The sequence below is a fragment of the Miniopterus schreibersii genome, assembly GCF_964146895.1.
Source record: "Miniopterus schreibersii genome assembly, chromosome: 2".
NCBI lineage: Eukaryota > Metazoa > Chordata > Mammalia > Chiroptera > Miniopteridae > Miniopterus > Miniopterus schreibersii.
The window spans coordinates 158243703-158253551 of record NC_138102.1 but is presented as its reverse complement, the minus strand read 5'-3'; the positions used below and the strand labels follow the sequence as shown (position 1 = coordinate 158253551).

Here is a 9849-nt window from a genome sequence, read left to right as displayed (position 1 = left end):
GAAATAACAGTGGCAGCTCTCCTTTATGATATATATTTTATTAAATTGGGTTCACTACATTATAGTGCATTCTAGATAAGGAAAATACAGTGGTGGCAGTGCTTGGAAGATTTAAATTGGCTGCCCTCACTTGTTGGTGTACATTATTCCAAGCATATATTGGATGATGACTAATAAGTGAACAAATAAGTGAAGAACAAATATTTAAAGAACATCATTTTGTGGAGGTAAAAGTATCTCAGGGGAGAGAAGAAGATACCCACATATCAGCATTAGCATCCAGCCCTATGGTGAGGGGTAAACAGTCTGTCAATGCGTTGAAAATGGTTGAATAAACTCCGTTTGTACAGAGTTAATGGATCCCCTAAATGCCACCAACTGAGGGAGCCTGTTCTCCATAGATGGTCTGTCCTGGACCACAGCGCTTGGCAAAATGTTAACGTGAGGCACTAAATCATATGGTCACCTCTGAGCTTGTTCGACATACACACTTAAAAAGGGTCACCAGATCTTTTCAGGGACCTGTAATTTGTTGGAGCTAGAAAGGGCTGAATTTGAAAAGTACAGCTTCCCTGCTGTAGAGATCAAATCCATTGTCCAAGCTGTGTTTTGTTAACTTTGTACATAGGATCTTCTTTAGCAACTCAGGAGACACAGCTGCTCTTTACATCTAGAAGTGAAAGAAATGAGTCTGAATGGAATATGTGGGCTCCGCTGAAAATGAAACATTTGCTTTACTGAAGGACTTGGGGCTGAACCCTGCATGTGAAACTTCTGCCAGAGCTCAAAGTGGAGGGACAAAAAGGCAGAAAGCTATGTAATTTGTTTGAAGTCTTCAAGCACACAAAAACTGGCCAACAGATGTGAGAAACAAGACAAAAAATGATATTTTAATTTCTCTATCTAGATGATTAATTACTTGACTCAAACAAAAGAACATGAAAGAGGGGATGGCCAATCCTTTCCAAATCACCTATATTTTTGTAGCTGTTTAGGTAATGTAGTTGCTTCTGTGTTCTCATCAAGGAAAGATTAGAAAATCTAGATGTTTGATCTGCATGTGCTTCTTTCTGGTCCATAGGGAATCTACTGTTCTAATAGATTTAGAACCTATATTTGATATTTTCACATCATTTGGGGAAGCATAAACAAAAGGGCAGGAATCACAAAGCACTGCCTAAGGAAAGAATCTCTTTGTGTTACATGTAGTGCCTCTTAATACTGTGTACACACAAGTCTGTGGATTCTCTGTGAACACATCGGTTTCGCTCCAAGAGCAACTGAAAATAAGAGAGACCTGAAAATAATGGAACAATTTCATAAAAAATAATCAGACAAACTAATCCTTTTGACTAACTGATTCTTTTCTTTCTTTGTCTCCCATGTTTTCACTTTATTCTTACTTTAATGATATGTTTCACTCAATACTGGCCAAATGTTAAATGCTGGCTGTTATTATTATTAAAATTTAGCTTTGGACATATTTTTGTATCTAATTATATGTTAGGATCAAAGTAAATCATCCTAATTTAATTTTATGAATAAAAATAAACATGAGACTACTTAGCTGAGAAGCTTTTTTCAAACATTATTTTAAAAACCTGTCTGCAAACATGGAATGATTTTAGTAAGGATATTACATGAATAAGTGGAAAACTTCATGGAAACACTAGCTTTGGAGTGTTTTCTTCTTCATTTATTAGTTAGCTGAAACCAATATTTGAAATATTTAGAAATAATTCTTATTTTACAAAAACTTGCATGTCCTCCTTGAACATTACTTACGTTACCATCCTTCCAGTTGTTACCCCTCCCCTCTCCTAACGTCTCGTCATGTCTTATCTTTACTGTCCTTCCTCTCCTGCCACCAATTTTTTTTAAACGTTTGTTTTATTTCAGGAGAAAATGTTTCTTTTACTTTGTTAATTATTTACAATAGAGTAAGGGGTATATTATAATATGCAGGACACAAATAGAATTTTTTTTGGGGGGGGAGGTGTTTCCCAGGTTTTCCTTCAATTAAGTGCAAAGCCATCAGCACCACTCATTGCAAATATGAAATCTAATCACTTAGCACATTATAAGAGCAAAACTAGGCTTCCCCGTATTTCATAAATTGACTCACACTCTTCATATTTTATCCTCAATAATGTATGCATTTTCCAGCTGGCTAAGGCTGCAATCTTTCTGCGTTTTGGACATTTGTCACTCTATTCAGCCAGGCAGGAGAAGCCCCTGTGTAGTAGCAAGCTCTTCGCACTGCAGGCATAGCATCTGTGAAGGAGCCACTGACATCTGATGATTCAGATTGCAGAAATGATCCAGGACAAATTATGAACGTCTGGGTAGTGCCCAGAGATTTTGAGCTGAAATGACTTTGCCCTTGGAGCCTTGCAGATTTTGGTGAACTCGGGGCCACAAGCTTTCCTGTGCTCAGCCTCCATAGGACAATGCCCCACAGGTTCTACCCTCTGTGTGGGTTATCATCCTGGCCAGCTGAGTGCCAATTTAGCCTTCCTGGGTCTGAAATGAAAAGGAAGCGGTTCACGTTTTAGCTGACAAACCCGCGAGGCATTCAGAGCTCTCTTTGAAATGTAGAACAGTCCTCTCTCAAGCACTGCTTAAGGCATCATCCAACTATCAAAGTCTAAGATGATTTGATAGACCCTTACAAATCCCCATAATCTATGGTAAGTAGTAGTAGCTAAGGCTTTGGCTCTGTGTTTGCACGTAGGGCAGAAGCAGGAGGATAATTTATCCAACTTTAGGGTAATGAAGTGTTAACAAAAACCACATGAAGCTATTATTACAACCACAGGCCACAGACTGCTAAGAGGGTAAACTCTCTAGAGATGTACCTATTTTCAAGGAATCTTGCATCTCAGCTTACCTGAAGGCATTTGCTAAACACAAGGTGATGCGGCTGAAAGACCAGTGATTCATTAGCCCTAATGAACAATGCTGAGCATATTGTCTCTAAAATATAACCCGCTGACATTGATATATATGTACTTTAACTCATTCGTCCCAACTTTATTAGGTACATATGTCTGCAGCAGACACAAATGAAACATTCTACAACTAGGCTCCAAGCCAAAAACTAATTTATTCTTTAATGTGCTAGTGATTACTTGGTGGTTCCTTGAGCAGAGATGACAGGTCTGAGCTAATGGAGTTGTACTGTAAGTTAATATAAATCATGACAGAGCAATTAATTACAGAAACCACTGCAAATCCCTTTGTTAGTTTTCCCCATCACCAGAAAGATTTAATAATATTCATTTTGCTAAGTTCCAGTGACATTTACAAGTCTTAAACCATTTTTAATCAAATCAATATCACTGGCTGCTAAATTTAGTTGTGCTTTGCTTGCAAGTCCTGGAATACATCGATACTAATGTTTCCTATCTTCTGCTCAAATGAGTCAAGCTGAATACCCATACTTGCTCTTCATTTGTTTACATTGAATAATTGGGATCTGAAAAAAAGTTAAGACCCAGAGAACCCTGGCTATCAGCAAGAATGAATTAGCAGGTAAAGGAGGAAATCCATAAGTCAGTGATTACACATGCATCCTTGTATCTAATGTCCTTCATCCGTTTCCCCTAACTGGTCTTGGAAAAAAACACTTCGAGACCACGAAACTAGATTCACATTTCTGTAGACTTTTTCAAGTGTGGCAGGTTAAAAAAAGAAAGATGAGACTTGGACACTGAAGCAATATGCTTTCAAACCAAAAGAGCATAACACCCTTTCAAGCATCAGCTCAGCTTAATCTCCGTGTGTTCTTTGTTCTTTCGACATCCATAGTCGACGTCTCTTTTTAAAATTGAATAAGTGGAAATTAGTTGGTTGTATGGATGCAGAAACACTAAATCATCTCTGTAAGGAATAATAAACAATTCTTAATCAGGAATTGATTCCATTATAGATTTTTGGAACAAAACAACCCGCTGTTCCTGGATGGCAGTGTTGCTAGATCAATATCACGCCCCGTTTTTGTTTACATTTCTTCCCCTGGAAAAGCTCTGTCTCTGGAAAGAATACAGCTTCCACAGCAATGTGCCTTGCACATATTTGGTAGATTGTCTGCGTGGGCTTTACCTTTTATATTTGTCATGCTCCTGAGGTACCCAGCGCTTCGTACTTTCTGCTGTCATTATTTCTGTTTCTCTTTACTTTCTTAGCAGATTACAAGTGCCTGTAGGACAGGGACCTTGCTTTATCCATTTTCCTTCTATACCTTAGATACCTAGCAAGGATATATTCACATGCTATTGCTCAATAAATGTTCAGTAGCCAGATGAACATATGCTACCCAGATGGGAGAGTGAGGAGGGTGTAAAACTCAAATTAGTTCATCAAATAACTTGTAAGAGCTGTAGGAGAATAGGTTGGATGCAGGAAAATAGTTAATCTGGGAGGGATATTTTAGGCTTAAAGTTTACCGTGAAAATCAACTTACTGAAGGCTATAGCAAAGAGACCAGCACTTGAGGGTGGCTTGATGGCCAGGGCGTAAATACTAATGGTATCTGTACTTTTGTGGAAGTCTAGCCCTGTCTCATGCTTTCCCCTGGAAACTGTGAGGTAGTGCAAAGAAGGCTGAATTGAGAGTCAGGGTTTGAACCCCATATGGCTTCAGACCTTAGACGAACCCAGTTATGGCTTTTGACCTTGGAGAAGGCACTGAAGACTTGCTAAGACCCAGTTTCCTCAACTTTTAGTAGGGATAAGCAATGCCCGTGTTCCATAGTTGTGAGGATTAAAAGAGATGGTATATAGGAAACTGGCTGGCACAAGTAGTCACTGAGCCCTCCTCCAAGAAGGCCTGGAAATTGGCAGCCACGGCAAGAAGGAGATCATTTAAACCTTTTGAAGTAGCAGGACACACAAGGAAGGGATAGGAGAGTAACAGCTTTCTCTTTCTGCAATTTACTGTTGTGGGCGCCTGATCAGTGTGAATCTTTCATTAGCTATGGGTCTTGGTTTCCAACAAGGGGGCCAAATTCCCTCTCTCTTTTCACGTGTGTGAAGATCAAGAATTATGAACATTATCCTGTTCAGGAAAATAGGATGAGGAAGTTGTTTTTCATATAACCAAGCCCAGGGGTCCCTCAAGTCCCCTTTCAAGATAGAATTTTTAGAAAACTCTTTCCCTTGTTCACTTGAGACTGTATTCTGATACAATGGCTAAGGAGCTTACCTGTACCTTTAATTTCAGAAGGGAAATGAACTGTTTTTAAAAATTATAATGTATCTCTAAAAGCTTAAGTGGTATATAATATTCCCTTGTATAAGGAGCCAGAACCAAGTTTGTAAAAAAAAATTTTCAGCAAAATACAAGACTTGGAGCAAAATGATTCCTACTGATACTACTACTATCATTACTTCTACCACCGCAACTATTACTGCTATTATTAGTAGTACTAGTACTGCTGATGCTGCTTCCTACATTTATTGCATACTTACTATGACTGTTGTAATATTTTGTCATATATTAACCTATTTATCCTCAAAGCCACCCTCTAACATAGGAACAATCATTAGGGAAACTGAGGCACGTTTAGTAAGTAACAGGGCTGCGATATGAATGTAAGCGGTTTGACTCCAGAGTCTGTGCTCTTAGTGAAAAAAGGTTCTGGGCCTTGAGTTCGGAGGTCCAGGCTCCAATTGGAAACCTTTGCTTTAGTTGATGCACAGCCCTACAAACCCCTCCATTTCTCCGTGCCCCAGTGATTTCAATTGGAAAATGAGAATAAGAAGCACTAACTTGAAAACCTTTGGTCCTCTCCTGGCACAGTGAAAAGAAAAGTGGAATTAGACTCCAATTGTTACTTACATCTCTTGAATCACGTTCGGGAGAATCCAAGTCACAACCCAGGGTGGTATGTTTAAATCTCACCTTCATTTTCTCACCCACACCTCTCCCATCCTGCCTGTGTCCCAGGCGTTCTCTCTCATCCCCTCATTCATTTTTTTAAAAAGGCAGATAAAGTCTTATTTTATGGAATGACTTATCTATGTAATTGCTGAGGCTACTGTGTAGAGACTGGAGAGGGAACTTTATTTCTTGGCCTCTTTCTCCTTGGACAGTCTCGATGATTTCCCCCTTCTTGGCCTGGAGGGGCTGGCTCTTCACAGCACCGGTGAGCTTCCTTGATGTTAAACCTGCAGGCCTCAGCTGGTCATCGGGCAGCTTTTCGCGCCTTGTCTGCCTTCAGCTTGTGGATGTGTTCCATGAGAATCCGCTTGCTTTTGAACACGCTCCCCTTCATTTTCATGTACAGGCTGTGATCCATGTGGTGGTCAATCTTATTAGATTCACAGTGTGCCCTGTGCAGCCCGCACAGAATTCTCAACCTCTTCATCCCGGTTACCTCCTCAGGCATGCGAGCACTGGCAGCTCTCTTTCACTTACCTGTGCCAATGTGCCTGCCCTTTGGCAGGCCCAGGTTTTTGCCAGCATCCAGCCTGGGGATGGACAGTCACAGGCTTCTGGATGATCAGCCTATTTTGATCAGCTTCTGGAACGGCTAACAGGAGTTGGCATTGGCTATTTCATTGGTGCCATTGAGGTCCAACCAGACCTTCTTTTTGCCACAGTGAAGGACCCTGGAGGTGAGCATCTTCTGAAGCCTGAGCATACTCCTGACCATGGCTGCAGTGGTGAAAGGAAAGCTCATAATGCGGCTTTGGAATCTGCCCCAAAGCTCACACTTTAACTCCAGGGGGGAGGCACTATCTTTGTTCCTCTCCCTGTCACCTTGACTACCCTTGACTACCCTTTGCCCCAATCATTTCTCACACATTCTCCTGATTCTTTTTCATGAAAGTATGTGAACAAAAAACTAGACCTCTACTTTTGTGTGGGAGAGAGGGAGAAGCTAAGTGCACAAAGAGGAAGCTTCCTGAACAGGTGGGAGTGGGAGGTGGGCAGTGGACACTGACTGGAGGGCCTTGTCCCCTGGAGAATTAAGAAAGGGATTGATGAAGAAATAGCAATAAGTATTAAAAAAAAAGTGTCGGGATTTATTATGTGTCCTTGATAAGCGTGATTTCTTCCTTGCTCTGTGACACACTAGACAATCAGAGTGACAGGGGCGTGGTAGGCAGTCATACCCGACTGGACTGTCATCCTCTTGAGGGTGGGGATCTGTTCCTCCTCATTTCTGAATCTATAAGGCCAAGTACAGTATTGGCAGATAGCGTTTGAAAGAATAAGTGAAGAGAGATAGAAACCCAGAGACGGGCCTGCTGAATTTGAATTTTCATTCTAACAACTGACCTTTCCATTCCCTGAAGTGAGCTATTTAGCAATTCTCTAGCATATGGATTATCTCCATCTATGGCATCTATTCTTCCTCCATCTGTCAGGGAATCTCGTCCCCTTTCAGAGTCACAGAGGCCTTTGGTATATACTCTACACGCAATATAAATGGTACTTTTTATTTTTTAAAAAAGAATGCAACAATATCACCTAGATTTAGCAAACAGCATAAAAAAACTTAATTTAGAGATTGCTTCCTGCTCTCTTTCCCCTTTGACAGAAGGCATTTAATAAACAATATTAATTCGGTTTCCTGATGCACATAAACCTAGCAGTATTCAATATCTGGCTTGTTTGCTTTTACTCTTAAAGAATCTGAAGGGAGTTGACATTTTGTTTCATTCATTCACAGTCTCTTTTTTCATATCTAATGAACACACTCCACAACAATGGTCCTCAGATCTCCACCATCTGCAGGGGACGGCACGCAGGTCACAGGCTAAGAACAACACCACATCAGTATTGAATAAAAAAGTGAAACTTCAAAGGCAGAGCTGGCTATGAGGTCTATGCTTTCAAGACCTTGCAGCTAGCTCCTCCTGTTTATTATTTTTTGTTTGATTGGATGATAATGTAGTATGTCATTCCATGGTCCATGACCTGTGGTCAGTTCCCTGTGGAGGAGCCAGATTGGGGAATATTTTTGTAAGCATATTTGTCCCATTCAGGAAATAATAAAAACAAGAAGGGTGGGTACAAAAGATGTCTGAGGAGAGGAAACAATGTCCTTTATTGTTGGGGAAGATGATTTTGGGGGCTCAGTCCAGAGTCTTTTCGACTGGATGGTGATAATGATAATGATTCTCTCTATAAATAATGTAGGCAAGAGGGAGATTTTTTGCTAGCTTGCTTCTCTCTCCCCAGTCAATTGCACTCTACTTTCCCTTATCCTTGTGGCAGACACGTCAGACTCATCTTTACACTACCATGACTAGAGTACATCCTTACCTCTGAATAACCCAGGCATCAACTTTTTAAAATGTTGAGCTGGTGCATTAAGTCTTAATGGAAAAATTTTCTCCTAATATAGGACGTCTCTGGGCTATGAATAATTAATGTCAATTTATAGCTCAAGGGATGTGGCAGAGGAATCAATATGGTAAATTAACATCCACCTGCTGGCCACCCAACAACAATATCTTTTTAAAGAATAATTAAGCTTCAAGAAGGCCTATACCCTCTTTTACAAAATCTTATGTATAATTAACATTAGTTTTGTTTTTATTGTATTTTATATTTTATCAAATATTATTCTTAAAAGCTAGAAGCTGCACAGGAGTGACCCATGCTCTGATGGACCTATACATTGACTGATTAGGAAGATACAGCTCTTATTACCACGGTTGAGACTCTGACAAGGCAGAGAGAATAAAATGAAAAGATGCCAGGATGCATATATTCAGAAACAATCCTCCTCTTGCCCTCCCTTCACCCAGTTCTGAAGAAGGAGGAGAGAGTTGTTCTTGAAGCATATGTCTGTGTGTCAAAAGAATGCCCAAACTTTGGGTGATGGTGGTGGCAATACTGTGGTACCAACTTTCATTGTCAGGAGAGTCTTATCTTCATATCTCAAATTTGAAGTCATTCCTGAACAGGGTTCTGGCCTCTTTTGCAGTATATTAGATAGGAGTAGGGGTCACATTGACAATCTCTGTTCTGGTGTCCCGAAATTTCCCGTTTGCCCTGGTCTCTCTGCATCAGCCCAAGCATTGCCAGCTCTGCCTGTCTCTTCTTTTCCAGTAATCTCATCCATCTCGGGAACTGTCATTTGGGTGCCTTTGAGTCCTGGGGCTTGCTGAAGATGTTCTGAGGACAATGTCCATCTGTCACATGTTATTACCAGTTTCCCTAAACCCTACGATTAAGGAGGAGCAATTCTGGCCTAGGGGAAGGAACGGAGAATCAGAAAAAGGTCTAGGATTTCTAGCAAGTCTGATTTCCTTTGCTGAAGCTTGCACCAACTCTTCATTGTCCTCCCTTCATTCTCAAAAGGTATCGTTTCCTGTACTGAGCCAGAGGGTGACAATACAGAGTTCCTGCCTTTAATGAGTTTTCTGTCTAGTGTGGAGAGATAGACTTGAGAACAAACTACTGTACTGCCTGGTTATAGGACGTCCAGAGAACCAGGGGCTGGAGGAGAGTGGGACCGAAGGAGAGAGTTGGGAAAGGCTATTTCAAGGAGGTGCTTGATTGTCTGTCTTGCAAAATGAGTCAGACCTGGAAGGGTACGAAGGGGCCCGGGGCATTCCTGGCCAAGAGCGGGAGCAGGAGGGCAGGCCCAGGGGAATGGAACTGGAGGTCAGTCCTGGGTCTTGGCAGAGCTTAATTACTTGCTTCCTCCTTGAGCCTGAAGTTGGGACTTGAAGCTGAAAAAAACTCTGTCAGAGGCAGATTTCTTCGCAAGCCTCAAAGTCATTGTAGTCCCCTAAACCTTCACATCTCTCTGGGAGTTAGCTACTCCTATGGTTAAAAAGATCCCTTTCAGGGAAGGAGCTTTTGATGACTACCACCCTGCCTTGA

The 9849-nt window shown here is 41.0% G+C and overlaps 1 pseudogene across 1 annotated transcript; it reads right to left on the bottom strand.

Annotated features, from left to right (window-relative positions):
* Nucleotides 1-6065: 6065 nt before the first annotated feature.
* Nucleotides 6066-6646, bottom strand: LOC308553056 (large ribosomal subunit protein eL19 pseudogene; annotated as a pseudogene). The gene has a single exon. The product of its transcript is annotated as a large ribosomal subunit protein eL19 pseudogene (transcript).
* Between the last annotated feature and the right edge of the window lie 3203 nt (nt 6647-9849).